This window comes from Aquila chrysaetos, chromosome 2 (assembly GCF_900496995.4).
Source record: "Aquila chrysaetos chrysaetos chromosome 2, bAquChr1.4, whole genome shotgun sequence".
Taxonomy (NCBI): Eukaryota; Metazoa; Chordata; class Aves; order Accipitriformes; family Accipitridae; genus Aquila; species Aquila chrysaetos.
In genome coordinates this window covers 60,841,928-60,854,469 of record NC_044005.1, presented here as the reverse complement: position 1 = coordinate 60,854,469, position 12,542 = coordinate 60,841,928, and the positions used below count along the sequence as shown (strand labels likewise).

General features: G+C 48.2%; 1 long non-coding RNA gene across 2 annotated transcripts; it reads right to left on the bottom strand.

The window, feature by feature from the left end:
* Positions 1-223: 223 nt before the first annotated feature.
* LOC115338606 lies at positions 224-9,586 on the bottom strand. Of its 2 annotated transcripts, none has more exons than XR_003922451.2 (3): positions 7,870-9,586; positions 4,609-4,766; positions 224-1,465 (listed from the first exon to the last, which is right to left on the bottom strand). It is a non-coding gene; the product is annotated as an uncharacterized LOC115338606 (long non-coding RNA). The 2 variants fall into 2 exon arrangements; XR_005931955.1 differs by lacking the exon at positions 224-1,465 and adding an exon at positions 3,088-3,960.
* Between the last annotated feature and the right edge of the window lie 2,956 nt (positions 9,587-12,542).

Here is a 12,542-nt window from a genome sequence, read left to right as displayed (position 1 = left end):
CATTCAGTGAGCCAAGCATTTGAATGCTCAATGTTGTTGCATATTTAAGTACCTTTTAGGCTGTATCTCTTAATCCTCAAGCTCTAAAAAATGCTAAATTCAAATGGAAAATAATAGACAAACTTGTTATGCATTGGTACCTCTGTGGTTTGCCTAGAGGCAGAAACGATTGAGACTTTTTCAAGTGAAACTATTGTACAAACATGTTGAAGGGAGGCGCACATAAGAAGAGACTTTTACTGGAAAACTTCACTCCTATAGACAACGTGCTGGAACAGAGGTCTGGTGACAGGTAGAAAAATTACCCCAGTGTTTTAAGAAACAAGAAAGAGGATCAGTCTAGCTACAGTGAAGAAGAGACAAGGGGAAAAAAAAAAAATCAGCTCCAATCAAGCATGCCAGGGCATAACCCTCTCTGCAGATCTCTTCTCATAAGGGTCCAAGCCCATGAAAGAACTTGCAATCAATGGATGCTAAAGTCTACTGAAGGAGCAAGCAGGCCATTAATGTAACAAGTCAATGAACTTTGATGGAGCTGACTTTTCTGGAAAATTAGCTGGATTGCCAGGGTAACCAAATCACAAAAGGATGCAGGACACAATCAACACACAGAAGGATACGGACATTTGCTGAAAAGTTCTATGGGCATGACAAAATTAAATGAAACTGGATGTCCTAGAAAACAGTTTCCACTTTCATCATGTCTCTCGGCTGGATTCCACAGTATCGCAGAAATGTTTCTACAAGAATTGATTACTTCTCACATTCTGGGCCCTGGAGGGCTTCCCACACTGCACAGAATAGGTAGGTCTTTTTGCATACAGGCTTAGAGGTGAGATCTAAGCCAGCTGGGTAAAGCCACCATGCTTCAATTACACATTACTATGCATATGACTGAATCCTGCGATCAACAAGCTGAAAGGAAAGAGAGTAAAAGGACTAGCCACTTATTTTACACACATTTAGCAGCAGGATATGCATATAAAAGCTGATAAACTGGGGGAGCAACAGTAAACTAATCTGAGCCAGAGAGCAGAGGTAGATCTTCTTCTGACACTGAGAATAAGCTTCATCTGACTAGTGATGAAGCAAATGGATCCATGCTGCAGAGTGAGGTCAAAAGCAACATCTCCCCAGAGTTTTGAAGAAGTTTTAGACTCATGGGTTCAGTTTAGCCTAAAACATGGGTCCTTCAGTTCCAAAACTGAATGTTCCCCAAAGGCTCAGAACAGTGTGGATCAGCTCCTGCCTGGGTCTGTTTTCAGCTGCAGTCTTTGCAAATAAGAATAGCCACTGCAGGACTTCACCTGGTGCCCCGACGAAGCCATTTCCATCTCTCCAGCCACAGCCTTATTCTTACATCCTCTGTACCTTGCTGCGCTGGAGCTCTTTGCTCATGCAGATACTTCTACTGCTTTCCAGAGGCATGTGGGCCTCTGGAAAACTGCTTGACTGCTTGCATTTCCTAAAAAAAAAAAAAAAAAAAAAAATTTAAAAACATTTCTTATTCTTAAAAAGGTTTTTTTTTTTTCCACATAAAAATAAGTTCAGGACTCTCACTATTTGGAGATCTCAGTTCAAACCCCTGCTCTGCCTCTAACTTCCCAAGTTCCAGAGAGTTGATGCACCAGGTTAATGGCTTGTGGGTATTGATGACAACTGGATGACAGCTCCACCCTTTCATTTGCCTTGTTTCAGCTCTGACTTTGTACAAAATTATCCTCTGGAGCAAGGAGAAGCCAGCAGACTTGATTTAAGGCTTGAGAGAATAAAATTCTTGCATCATCCCAAGCAGAGGGGGAGGAAGCAGGAAAGCACTGGGACCCCAGAAAAGGCAACAGGGATTGGGAGATTCTTGATTTCCACCACTAACTGGTTTTCCAGGAGAGAAGTCTTGTTTTTAAAAGGAGATTAGAGCACTTTTCTAGATACAGATTGCAGGTATTTTGCAAAGATACCTTAGTGCGTTCCTGTCAATAGCTACAGCATCTATAAATTTATACTTCTGGATGAAAGCCACTTTATCAAAAAGTTCCTGACAAGCTCTTATCTATGCAGCACATCACTGTCATACCCATCCCGTGTGAAATCTGTGCAAGAAAGACAGGGTTCATTTTGTCAAATTATAAGGAACAAATGGTGCCAGACTGAGTAAGAAGCAGCCTCCAAGACCTACTGCACCACAAATCTCAATGCAACACAGTGCACCGAGCCCAGCGGCAAAGGCAATATAAGGAAATGGGTATGAGGGAAACTAGGAGGCATGGAGAACAGGTGAGTCCAAAGCTCAAGAAGATGAAATAACAACAAACAAAAAGGAAGCTACTTATCCAAGCTACCACATGAGCCGCTGAGCATCATAAATTTTTACTCATGCTCTCCTAAGATGAAAGACACTGACACCAATCCGTACAGAGGACTTGTGGACTGGAGAAAGATTGGTCTTGCGATGGGTGTTGAGAATACATTAGCAAAGCCCCAAGCAGGTGAAAGATACAGTCCTTGCAGAAACATAGGGTGTGTTAGTGTGCCAGCAACGGGGCTGTCATTTTGATTCTTCCCTTCCGCTTTCTGCTAAGTGCTGTTTTTCTCAGTCTCTCAGAGGTTAAGGACAGATGGGAACCATTAGATCTTCACGGCTCCTTTGGGAACTGTTAGTCAGACCTCTTGCATATCCCAGCCCTTCAAACTTCACCTGCTTACCTTGCCTGAGTCTTGACTACAGTGTCACTCATGCTTTTAACTGTAGTTAGCACACATCCATCAGAAACATGCCTGTCTTGGCTCGGACACATCTGGAAAACGCGCCAACTGCCCTGACAGCTTGTTACACTGATTAATCACCTTCATTCCAATAAATTTGTGCCCAGTTTTTCATATGAATTTATCTGGTTTCAGCTTGCTGCTACACATTCCCATAATTTACTAGATTAAAGAGCCTTTCAGTACCTGATATTTTTCTCCCAAGGAAGTTCCTTCACCATCATAATCAATTCCCTGCTCAGTCTTTTTTGATAAGCTAGAGAGAGCGAGTGCTTCACGTCTCCCATTGCAAAGCATTTTCTCCAGGCTCTGAATCATTTTGTGTGGCTCTAATGTTCCACCACCCATTTTTCAACATCAATTTAAAACACACAAGCCATCCCAGTGCCAGTCTCATGAATATGGTATGTGCTCATATCCAGTTGCTTGTCCCTTAGGACTCTTAAAAAAACCCAACAAAACTATTCAGAGTCTTAGGCAGATGCAAGCTGGCTTCCTTCTGGCTGGTATTTGGAGCAACCAAAAACCAGCCATCACTCACCTTCACTGGTGCTGCCATCTCAGCAGGTAAAGAGAAAGCATGACAAGGCTGTCTCCCTTGCTCATTCACCGTGATGTGATTCAACATTGGAAAGCAAGGCTGCCCCTGTGCAGGGTACCGCTCTGAGCACAGATTGCCCCAGGCACACCCAGACCACATCCATAGGGATAAACAAGCCAATGGACACAGAGCAGCCGTGTCCAGGCTATTAAACTCTTCTTACCTATCAAAGTGGAGTGGCTGCAGCCAGACTTTTTACATCTATGCCCAGGAATTGTTTGGGAAAGTGCTAGCAGCCTGGGCCAATGCTGTCCCAGGGACTATTCTGCAGTCTCGCCATGGACCCAGCTGAGCTCCAGTACCTGGGAGTGCTCCCCACCGCCACCCCCTTTACCAAGGGAGATAAATGCCGCCTTAACACAGAACCAGCCTCCAAGGAGGGAGAAGGATGAAGCAACTCCCTCGCTTTCTCCTTCTGAACCCTCTTTCCTGACAGGTTAGCAGGGCTTCAGACCAGAGGGGCAGCAACAGGCTGGGGCATCCTTTTCCTGCCCAGTGGCGGTCTAAGGGCTGGCACTGACCCTGGAGAGGAAAGATGTCCGTTGCAGCAGAGCCTCCGGCAGCTGCATCAGGCCTCTCAGCGCAGCCTCGTGTGTCTCAGCAAGAGAAAGAACACAGGAAGAAAAGGCAAGAAATAAGGAAGAAAAGGCAGTAAAGGCACTTTTGCATAAGCTCAGAGAGGAGGTCTTGTGTCTGAGGTCTTGCATCACCATGCAGCTGGGATCAAATCCAGGCTGGCAACCTCACCTGGGCTGATGCTTTAGCCCTAGGGGGGTCCCTGAGCTGCTCACCCTGCATCAAACATCCACCCAGCACCAGCACCCCAAAGTTTTCTCATGGCAGGCCTGTCCTGCTGCCGCTTGTCAGAGTCGAAACAGCAGTCACCCAGGTATCCGATGCCAACAAAGCTGGTGGCACTTCACACCTGTTATAGGTAGATGAGGTGCCCAGGCTGAGCCTAGATACCACTTTTTCTACAGTTCCAGGGTTCTCAGATCAGGAGCTTGAGGGAAGGGTGAGTTTGGGAAAAGATAGTCTCCCCCCCCAACTCAACAGAAGGGAACAAAAAATATCTGATGGCTAATTATTTTATTAGATTTTGACTAAAACTATAAGAACTTTCTCTTTTTCCACAGGATTGTCCCCTTTCTTATATTCTGTCAGTGGCAGAAAATGCTGAATCACAAACCTGGAGCTTTAAAAAAAAAAAAAAGTATTTCATATGCAGAAGAAACATATCTTACATCATTTCATGTTTCCTGCTCTGCTCTCTGGTGCCACGTTCCTCATTTTCAGGCTGTTTTAAAGGTCAGGATTTGTTCTGTGAAGCTGACCTCAGACATGGGAAATATGCTGCCTCATCACTCCAGGATCTTTTCTCACATGATTAGTCCCAACATTCCTGCAAGTAGAACAGTCCCCAATCACCACTGCTGCAGCCACAAAAAAAAAAAAAACAAAAAAACAAAAAACAAAAAAACCCGAGATATTTTTTCTTTCCATTCCCCAAGTTAATATTTACCACCATCACAGCCTCATTTCACAGGCTGGGGGCTACTTCAGCAGTGTAATGCTATTGCCATCTATGGGCAAGTAATAGTCTTACCAGTCATACTTAACAAGTTAAAGTCGGAATACATACCTAAACTGACAACTACTCTCAGGAAAGTTTTAAAGGACTTTAAAGAGGATTTTATTTAAGATTTTCCAACGGCTAAAATATACTATCTGGATAAAAGTTAGTCAAAGGCAGCAATTACTTCTCATGGTATTTGTTTTAATCCTTATTATGTATTCATTCAACTGGCTTCATTTTGCATGAATAATTTTATTTTGATGCCATAATTTGAGCAGGTGGGAGAGGTCACATTAAGGTGTTGATCCGGAAGAAGCACACACACTCTATTTCGAAAAAAAGATCTGAACTTATTTGAAATCACTACTACCGATTATCAAATGTTTAAAGAATGATGGAAGGCACAACAGTGATGAACAAGCTTCAGTGCTACAGGAAAGCTGAAAATTAATTTACTTGCTTAATAACTCTTCTAAAAATGTAGGATTTCAACCTTAATAAAAGAACCAGTCAATCAATCTACTGGTTATAAATTACAAATATATACTGACAAAATAGTCTGATTGACGTGTAAAAGTTACTGCAAATTCTTTTTAGCTTGCTTAAGCCTCTAAGAAAGAATCTGGCTCTTTTTCAGTAACCTAATGGACCATGTTCATATGAAAAAGTTTTTGTCAGTATCTGTAAGAAATAGAAATCAAAACTGAACTCCCACTCACTGGGAGACTCTACAGGTGACATTTAAAAGAAAGCACAACACCACAGCAAGATGAAAAATGGGGTTTCTGTTAAATTATAACTAGCCAGACGGTTATACTGCTCTCAGGTTCATGATAAAGGCATAAAGATTGCCTCCCATGCCTGCAGAGCTCATTGCCAGGTGGCACGAACTATGCATGGTTAACTTGTCAGACTCAGCCTCTTCTTGTTGGTCTCTGCTGAACCAGCGAAAGGAAAATGCTCAGGCCCTGAGTGCAAAGATTGCCCCACAGCTTGTCACTCAGCAAAAAAAAAAAAAAAAAAAAAAAAAAAGGCAGCTAAGGCATCAGACCCATCTCAGGCCCTTGCCAGAGGAAGGGCACTGTAAGACTGAACCTCACAGAAGTCATATGAAAAGAACCAAAGCACAAAGTCCTCCTCTAACGAAGTCAGAACAAAAATGTTTGGATAGGATTTCTGGAAGAAAAAGCCAGAGGTGTTTGTGAATAAGCAGAAGAATAGGCACTTCCAGTGATCGCAGAACTATAAACAAAAGCACTTTTGTGCACTCCCGGATTACTTGCTCTTATTTTCTCTTACAGTCACATGCTTATGTGGGCCTGTACAGTTTGAAAACATGATTCATTAAGACGCCTTAAATTGCTACCAAGTATTGTACTATTAATACTGACTTTGTTTTAACTTTCCTGTTACTTGGTATAATTTGTTTCATAACTGTATCATCTCTTACTTGACGAAATTGCCACTGAATCCTTTAAAAGTTTTTGTGGATATGTGCACTACATTTCCAAAGCATTTCAGATTTATGGGTGCCCCCCTCCCCCTGTCATTGTTTCGTTGGTTCAGGGACGTTCCCTTCTTTTCAGCAGATTGAAACATCCAGTAATCTGAAACAGATTTGGTGACCCTATAGCATTAAATCATGCTTTGTGGTGCTTTATTCCTGCTCCAAAAGACTTTATGCATTAGCGGGTACATAAAATTGCACCAGAGACTGAATACATATTGAAAAGTAATAAATGATTCCATATGGTCTTAATTTTTCAAAGCAGTGCACCACTGTTTTAAAGCAATAGTGTTTAATTTTCCAATTAGGAAGATTTTTAAATAGCCCTTCTAACCCACAGATATGGGAACACTCTCACTTCAGATACTCTCCCCAGCTGAGAGATTTCGGTGCACCAACAATTTTCACAGTCAAATGGTGTCCTTGGTTAGCTAGCTAGCAAGGGTACAATTAGCCAAGGCAGTTAATTTCCTCCTTTTATTCAAAAAAGCTTGTGTCATCATTACTGCGAAGACACAGGTCACAAAGCCTCTGTGAGCAAACTGAATAGCATACGTTCCTCTCTAAGCTTCACGTACTTGAACATCTGTCAGACCTCAGCTACAGTTCCTCCCCAGTTTTCCCTGTTTACTTCCAAGGAAAAAATCTATTCTGGTAAAACAAGGCTTATAATACCTGTACCTAGATACATTTTAAGCCTAACATGCCTATTTTGGAGAGTAGCTACTGCATTTGGAAACAGCAGCGTCTTCAGCAGATCAGTTCTCAGCGTGTATTCAATTACGTGTGCTCACTTAAATGGTACCCCCCCCAAAAAAAATTAACAAAATAAAATCAGGTCTCATTCTCACTGTCATTGGCTCTCCAGAGGTAAAACAGCAGTGAACGACTTAAGATGCACACCTTTAACACAGCGGCTTGCTAGACTGAAGGAAATGATTTTGCAAGGCAGGCGAGGGTGCGTACGAATGGAAGAATTCAACTTTTCAGATTCCAGGAGGAGTTTGCAGGGCAGTTAGCTATAATTGCATGCCCCGAGAATGTTTAAGTGACATTCACATAAGCTGCAAGGAATGTAAGGCCTTTAATACCAGAAGCAGGACCAGGGCAGAACTGAGGCACTGAAGTTAAGAACTGCCCTCCCAAAAGCCCCTGCTCAACCGATGCCTAATCCCAGAGGCTGTGGAGTCCTATTTTTAGGTTGTCAGCATCCCAAGATACAGGACATTCTGCCTTTCGCATACCCAGAACCACCCCATGCCTCCAGAGCTCATTGCCAGGTGGCACGAACCACGCTGGGCAGCTCCGTGCCTCTCTTCCCCCTGGCCCAGCACTGGAATTTGGAGCTCAGACACATCTCCATGCAAGACGAGACCCTCGGCCCCGGCTGCGCAGCCTGCTCAGAGCACAGCCGACACATACCAGAGGGCTCCAGCTCCTTACAGCACGCTGCTGTGATCGCTCTTCCAAGACGGGACAGCAGGTAGGAGGTGCCCGTCGCTATCCCATCGCCCGCTGCAGCGTGTCTCGGGCACTCAGGAAATGTGACCCCCTTCCCATTCCTCTGACTTGATGCAGCTCCTGAGTCAGCAGCCACCCAGTTCCTCCAGGGTGGGAGAGAGAGAGAACCAGCTGCAAATGCTTATCATCAACTTCCCCACCATGTGCTGAGCTGCCGACTGCTTTTGCTTAACACTTCACCAGCCCCTTTGAACCCTTTCTCAACTCCCCAGGGGGGGCACTTCCTTCCCTCTGTGTGCCTTGCAGGTGCTCCCCACACCAGGAGACCCAAGGTCAGCTTCTCCCCCTGCTGCCCCCGACCTTCCTGAAGAGTGTCTTACCCGGGAGGTAGGCTAGCCTGAAGAGTATCTACTGGGAGGTATGCTAGCCTAACACACACTCCATTTTGAACCAGCCTGTTGAACCCGTACTGCTGCCTGGGGGAAAGGGTGGGGATTCAGGATTCAAGGAGAGGCCATGACCTAGCAATAATAATATTGCCATGGGGAAGGGAGGGGAACAGCCTTGGATTTCAGTCCCCTTTTCCAAGTCTGCTCCATGTACTTTACATTGAACGTTTGTCAGAGGACAAAACACGAAGTTCTGGGAAAAGGACCAGGAGCCACATCTCCAGCTCCTAAGGAAGCGCTCTGATCGCTGGAGATACAGAATGACAGGGGGAGGGAGGTGCTTGGACTTCTTCCTCCAGGGGCCACATACAGGAGAAAATAATTAATTCTTCGAGGGAACAGAAATAGGCTGTAGGTCGGCACCTGCTCTCAAAAGGAGAGGCCAGGCTGTGAGCCTCAGCAAAGGGAAATCCTTCCCCGCAGCCCTCATTCTCTTCACCCCATCCCCGATTAAAACCTCTGCTATACAAGCGTGCCTTACGTTTGCAGGTAGAGGGAAGCAGGACCGCGAAGGGTGGTTATTTTAGGGCCGCGGTGCGCAAGCGCCTCTACAACGAAGCAAGGACCGAGGCTGCATCTCTCCGCACAGCACCGCGCAGACAGGACGGCCGCCTCGGGGATGTTTTTGGCCAACCAACACCGCCACGGTTCCAGAGGTGTAGCTTTCAGGTCTCCCCATCAGGGCCCTACCTCCAGGCACTCGGCACCCGGGACCCTGCCGCCAGACACGCACCGGGTCCCTTTCCCTCACGCTGCCTCACGCAAGGCCTGCGAGTCCCCTCCAGAGGTGGGCTCCGACGTAGCTTTGGGAGAAGGGGAACGGGGGGGAAACGGAGAGACCGCCTCGCTTGGTCCTCGGTGCGGCTGCAGCTTCTGGCTGAAGGCGGTTTTTAGCGCGGGTGTCGCAGCACCTTCAGGAAGGGCTTTTCTCCCAGCGCCCGAAGCCCGCCCGCAGCCTCCCCGCGCTGCCCGGCCGAACGACGGGGCAGCTTCACGGGATGGGGCCCGGGCAGGGCTTGCAGGGGGCTGTACCAGAGACCCCCGCCCCGTCCACACCGCGCACCAGCGGCCGCTCCCCCGCCCCTGCCAGCCTCACGCCAGCCAGGGCCTGCCGACCGGCGCTCACCCCGGACCAGGCCGGCAGCCCGTCGCGCAGCAGGCCCCGCCCGGCCCGGCGCCCAGCCGAGCCCTCCCGGCCCGCCGCCGCCGCCGCCTCCCGGGACCAGCCCCGGCCAAGCCCGCCCAAGGCCACGGCGGGAGGGGTCGGGGGGGGGCACCCACACGCTCCGCACCGGGACGGCGCCGGCCACCCCGACCGGGACCCGGGACACCCGCCGCCGCCCCTCCCCCCGCCTCGCGCCCCCTCCCCGCGCCGCATTTTACTCGATTGTTTATTATTTTCCAAGGGGCGGTGGCGGGGTGGATGCGCCGACCAACGGGAAGCGCCGTTGCCCTGACGGGCGACGGGCGGCGGCCAATGGGCGGCGAGGGCGGGCCCCGGCGGTCACGCGCGGCTCTAGAGCATGACATCATCTGTTTGCACGGCGCAGCCTAGCTTGGTGCGGGCGGGGCGGGGCGGGGGTGAGGAGGCGGGGCTGCCGCCAGGGGGGGGGGCGAGCAGCCGCCGCGGCCGGGGCTCGGCGGGACCGGCGGGCAGCGCCCGGCCCTCGGCTCCGCCCGCCCGCCCTGCCGCCGGCAGGGCGGGGGTGACCCCGGCGGCTCCCCCCCGAGCGGCAGGCGCGGCCGCCCCCCGGCCCGGAGTAGCTGCCGGCCGTTGGGCTCGCAGCGCCTCGGGGGGTGGCTCTGCCCGGCGGGCGCCCCGCCGCCGTTTAAACGCCCCGCTGAGGTAACCCCGCCGCCGGCTCCTCGGGCCGGGCCGCTGCCCCCCGGGGTGTGGGCAGAGGAAGGTGTTAAATCATAATAGTGGAGTAATTAAGCGATAAGTGCGTATAATTAAGCCCGTATGGGGTAACCGGGGCGGGTTAAGTGACGTGCCCGGGTTGCGCAACGAGTCAGTGGCGGGGCAGAACGGCACTCGGCCGCTCGGACCAGCCCCAGCCAAGTGGGAGAGCTGTCTGTCTGTCTGTCTGTCTTCACAGGTACTGGGGAGGTCCGTGGAGGTGTCCTGGTGGGGCAGGAGGCATGGGGAGAAGGCTAAATATTTCCTTCGATCATTAACAGAAACTGCTATTGGGAACGTTAAATCCTTCTGTGTCACCGAAGATGAAAAAAAAAAAAAAGGTGGAGTTTCGTGCTGGATCTTAGCAGTTTGACTCGTTTCACCCTAATGATATAAACTCAATAACTGCCTGTACTTCCAAGTATTCAAAAATTATGATGCAAGCTTTTGAGTAGCGTAATGTCAGCTTAAAAATCAGGTTTTAAAAGGTTTTAAAATATGCAATTAGGGTTGGTTTTTTTCCCTACTTTCTTGCTGGCCCTGAAAGTATACTTGGGTCACATCCATGGCGCATCAGGAACTTGGCTTTTGGTTTAAAATGGAAGCTGAGATGCTCCTTTAATGGGACTTTAAGAACAGGGATCTCGGGAAAACACCAGCGTTGCAGGACTCATAAAGAAAGCTGAGAGAGCTGGCAACACCGCTATGCACTGCTATTTGTGGCTGTTATTAAGTGTACAAAACACTGTTAGAAACCTACTTCTAGCCACGAGAAGCTGAGCCTTTCTGGGCCTACAAGGTGCAGCTTTTTGGTGGGCCTTGGCAATGCAGCTTCAGCAGAGGTGAGGCCGCTTTAATAACAATTTTTGAAGCTATAGGGTTGAATTTTCCCACTCCCTCAGCTTCACAGCTCCTTATGCAACCAGGGTTTTTTTGAGGTTTCATTGTAAAGATTGTTTCTTCCAGAAAGGTGATCCTGTTTTTTAATGTGGATGACTGCAGTCACTGTACTCCACACAGTGCAGAAATGGGTCAAGAATTCTTCAGCAGTGGGTGCGGAAGTTTAGGTGTATGCACAGCTGAGTGCTTCTAGCCTTAGAGTTCGCTCCCCAAATTGTCAAGATCACTCGAGGAAACAGTTCTCTCCACAGTAGTAATGTCACTGTCTCCTTTTGCTACTGTACTTCTCTTCCTTCCCCTCCCCTCCGTTAGAGCGGTCAGTCAGCCAGTTCACAGGCTGAAGTCCAACTTCAATTGATCTTTAAATTGCTATTCATCACTTTGAGGAAAATTTTATAGTCAGAACGCTGTAGCCGTCTTTGGCAAACCCTTCATGTCTCCGTGGCACAATTTGGACCCTTGCTCTGTGTCTATCTGCCAGTCAGCCAATCTCCCCGTAATAACTGTGGAACCCATTAGCCAGTTCTAGCCAAATTGGGCAGAAAGGTTAAAGTCTCAGAGTATGAAGTTGGCCGGCTTCTACACGACATTTCTTTCTAATCAGCTCACAGGTTGCTCTGAATCAGCCACAAAACCTACTGCCCTTTGCCCAGTCTGTGTTTAAAGGACATAGTAGGGAACTGTGGGAAGAACAAAAAATACACTGAGGGAGCTGCTCTCTCACGGGGTGGATGGGAGGGGCGGATGGGGTTATTGCAGTGGACACAAACTTCTCGGAGACCAGGCTGCAGGTGGCTTACAAAACAACCCGACATATACTTGTTTGTGTGAAGTCCATGTAGACAATCAGCCGTTGTTTAATGTAACTGCAATATAACATCGTTTTATTGAGCGGCAGTACGTTTTACAGTAGATTTCTATAATGATGAGAAGTTCCAGGTCCCCCACCCCCCATGCAACTTTAGCTCTAACAATGCTTCTGCAGTAAGATATTTGTGTAAGAGAGGTAAAGCCAGAAATGTGACCTGCACTTCTCTAACTACCAGCCTGGGAAAATGTAGGTTATGGCAGAATGAAGGAGGGATCATATCTGGGTTACCGCCATGAACTGGTACACTCTTGTGGGAAGCTGACGCTCTGAATCGACAAAATGGAAGAATGAGAATGAAAGCTGAGCTGATGATAGCCTGCTGTAGTTGAACGTAGCAGCTCAAAAGAGTTAATGCAAAAATCGCTTAGGAGGATTCCCACCCAGAGTGCTGTCACAGGAACGTTACTTTCCCCAAAGCAGTATGCCAGAGGCCCCACGACTCGTGGGTCCTGCCTGGTCCATGTGTGGCTGAGATCACCCACAGAGATGACTCGGAGCTGCAAAGTAACTGTGA